Source organism: Squalius cephalus (assembly GCF_949319135.1).
Source record: "Squalius cephalus genome assembly, chromosome: 8".
NCBI classification, from domain to species: domain Eukaryota; kingdom Metazoa; phylum Chordata; class Actinopteri; order Cypriniformes; family Leuciscidae; genus Squalius; species Squalius cephalus.
Genome location: NC_137129.1, coordinates 1940443 through 1944241, shown reverse-complemented (window position 1 = coordinate 1944241; position 3799 = coordinate 1940443). Strand labels below are relative to the sequence as shown.

The 3799-nt window shown below is 40.7% G+C and overlaps 1 long non-coding RNA gene across 1 annotated transcript; it reads left to right on the top strand.

The window, feature by feature from the left end:
• Nucleotides 1-360: 360 nt before the first annotated feature.
• Nucleotides 361-3520, top strand: LOC307163473. Its single transcript, XR_013822087.1, has 3 exons — nt 361-421; nt 1308-1372; nt 3507-3520. It is a non-coding gene; the product is annotated as an uncharacterized lncRNA (long non-coding RNA).
• Nucleotides 3521-3799: the final 279 nt, after the last annotated feature.

Below are 3799 nucleotides of genomic sequence, written 5' to 3'. Positions count from 1 at the left end.
AGTAGTGATGTGAAGTTTGGATCATTTTACTGACTCTCTTGTTCATCAAAATTAGTGAATCTCTGAGTCATTTTGTTCATTTAAGGGGCTTTAAATGTTATACTTTTAACAGGCAAGTTCCCCGAACACATCCACCTGTGCAATCTTGATCATATTCTGAGTTAAGAAATCATTATAATGCAGTCAAAAATAATTTACAGGGAACATAATTACTTTACCTTCCTAGTCTTTCTTTCATTTGTCATGTGACAGACGCAATGAATGAGATTCTAATCACTAATTGTTAGTAAAAGTTTGTATTGGAACTTTTGACCCCTCTTCCTCTTCTGCACCACTCCGTGACGGTAATATTTTGTTTAAAAGCAGATAACTGCTGAATTGTGAAGGTCTTCTGTGAGGTTGATACATTGATGAATTCCAGGTGAGTTGAATCTTTCTACACTTCAATCTACACTCTAACATAATTCAAATCCATTAGTTTTCTTGTTATTTTTCCCTAATGGGAGTCAATGGCAGCCGTAAGTAGGAAAATGATGAAACTTGGCAAACTTGTTATGGCAAAGCAAAGTAATTTGACAAACTCTATAGTGCCACCACCAGTTCAAAATGTTGCATTGATATGGTTCTAACTTTTGAACCATTTGATCTAGAAAAATAAAACGTAGTACACCTGATTCCTCTTATGATGCTGATCACATTAAACCTCTTATATCAAGAGCCACCAATTACAATAGCGGCAGTTTTGAAAAGTACAGGAATGTTTTTTGCTACTCCTTAAAATTGTCCAATTTTGTCAATCGTTTATTTGTATAGCGCTTTTCACAATACACATAATTTCAAAGCAGCTTTACAGAACGTGCATGAGTCCATAATACAACTTGATCTGTTATCAGAGGTAACTAAGTTATGCATTTCAGAAATGTAAATGTACTAAGAAAATGTATCTGCTAAGTCACAGTTAGCTAAAAATGTATTCATTTAAACAATAGTAATTTAATGCAGATATGATGAGCTCATTGACGTAATGAATACTTGTTTGTTAATTTATGACATTTAGAAAATATAGCATTGGTGCTGTTTTGATCATAGCAAGATGAAATAAAATACAATGACAATAAAGCAAACTCTGCAAAGGCCTTTAAAAACCGAAGAACTGAGTCAGGTTAGTCACATTACACTCCCTTTAAGTCATGAGGTTCTTCTATACTATTTTATCATTACATTAGCAATTTATGTTTCTTTGTTTAAATGAGAAATCGAAAATGATTCTTTCATATGCTGATATGAGATGTTATGTCTTCTATCAGGATGGCCATACGTGTGGTTGTATTTCTAATACTTTTTACTGGGCCGTGTGTCGCTGATTCCAGAGGTACGTTTGGAAACTCTGTGATAGAATTTATGTACTTATTAATGTGTATAACAGTTATTATTTTATTAACAGATTTGGACAAATCATCGTACACTTGTGGCCCAAGTGAGTGTTCATTACTTTCAATGTTAATAACGCATGTGTAAAATTCTTACTAACATTTGGTTGCTAATAAGGGATAATGTACATCAAGACGGATGTTATCGCAAAATAAACCCGACAGGGTGATCAAGACCCCGGCTTACTACATGGCTACTAGCCACAAAAGAAGCCATTTGACAAAATATTCATTTTGAGTTGAATATTTGATATGTTTGTAATAAACGCAAAGCTTCCGAGAAAAAAATATTCCTTGCAAGATGAACATTTAAGGGATATTGTACAGTCATGTACAACAAATAAATACACTGCTCAAAAAAATTAAAGGAACACTTTGAAAACACATCAGATCTCAATGGGGAAAATATCATGCTGGATATCTATACTAATATGGACTGGGTAATGTGTTATGAACGAAAGGATGCATCATCGTTTGATGGAAATGAAAATGATCAACCTACAGAGGATTGAATTCAAAGACACCCCGGAAATCTAAGTGAAAAACTGATGCAGCAGGCTTGTCAATTTTGCTGAAATTTCATTGCAGCAACTCAGAATGGTTCTCAGTAGTTTGTATGGCCCCCACGTGCTTGTATGCATGCCTGACAACGTTGGGGCATGCTCCTAATGAGACGACGGATGGTGTCCTGGGGTATTTCCTCCCAGATCTGGACCAGTGCATCACTGAGCTCCTGGACAGTCTGAGGTGCAACCAGGTGATGTCAGATGGACCGAAACACAATGTCCCAGAGGTGTTCTATTGGATGTAGGTCAGGTGAGCGTGGTGGCCCTTCAATGATATCATTCCTTCATCCTCCAGGAACTGCCTGCATGCTCTCGCCACATGAGGCCGGGCATTGTTGTGCACCAGGAGGAACCCAGGACCCACTGCACCAACATAGGGTCTGACAATGGATCCAAGGATTTCATCCCGATACCTAATGGCAGTCAGGGTGCCATTGTCTAGCCTGCAGAGGTCTGTGCGTCCCTCCATGGATATGCCTCCCCAGACCATCACTGACCCACCACCAAACCGGTCATGCTGAACGATGTTACAGGCAGCATAACATTCTCCACGGCTTCTCCAGACCCTTTCCTGTCTGTCACGTGTCAGGGTGAACCTGCTCTCATTTGTGAAAACCACAGGGCACCAGTGGCGGACCTGCCAATTCTGGTGTTCAATGGGAAATGCCAATCGAGCTCCCTGGTGCTGGGCAGTGAGCACAGGGCCCACTAGAGGACGTCGGGCCCTCAGGCCACCCTCATGAAGTCTGTTTCTGATTGTTTGGTCAGAGACATTCACACCAGTGGCCTGCTGGAGGTCATTTTGTAGGGCTCTGGCAGTGCTCATCATGTTCCTCCTCGCACAAAGGAGCAGATACCGGTCCTGCTGATGGGTTAAGGACCTTCTACGGCCCTGTCCAGCTCTCCTAGAGTAGCTGTCTGTCTTCCTGGAATCTCCTCCATGCTCTTGAGACTGTGCTGGGAGACACAGCAAACCTTCTGGCAATGGCACGTATTGATGAGCCATCCTGAAGGAGCTGGACTGCCTGCGCAACCTCTGTAGGGTCCAGGTATCGCCTCATGCTACCAGTAGTGACACTGACCCTAGCCAAATGCAAAACTGGTGAAAAACAGTCCAAAAAGATGAGTAGGGAAAAAATGTCAGTGGCCTCCACCTGTAAAACCATTCCAGTTTTGGGGGTTGTCTCACTGTTGCCCATCTAGTGCACCTGCTGTTAATGTCATTAACACTAAAGCAGCTGAAACTGATTACCAACCCCCTCTGTTACTTAACTGACCAGATCAATATCCCAGGAGTTTAACTGACTTGATGCTATTCTCTGATTAAAAAGTGTTCCCTTTATTTTTTTTGAGCAGTGTAGTTATATGGACATACTGACTTGTGATGAAACGTGTAAAAATAGTATTACATAGCTTAGCATTAATTTGTCCATTTTATTGGGATTTCTTTTCTTTTTTTTACTTTAATAACTAAAGTAGAAGTACAAAAATTGTTTATTTTGTTATACAGGGAATCTTGCTCTTGGAGCCACAGCTGTCCAGTCTTCCACATACTATGGAGCAGGAGCTCAAAGGGCTGTCGATGGCAACATGAATTCAGTTATGAGTGGTGGGTCATGCAGTCATACTAATGGGGACAAAGACCCCTGGTGGAGAGTTGACTTGGGGAAAGCCTACAAGGTAACCAGAGTTAGCATCACTAATCGTGGAGATGCTGTTCCAGAGAGGATAAATGGAGCTCAGATCCGTATCGGCAACAGCCTGGAAAATAATGGCAACAATAATAAGCTGTAAGTATTGTCT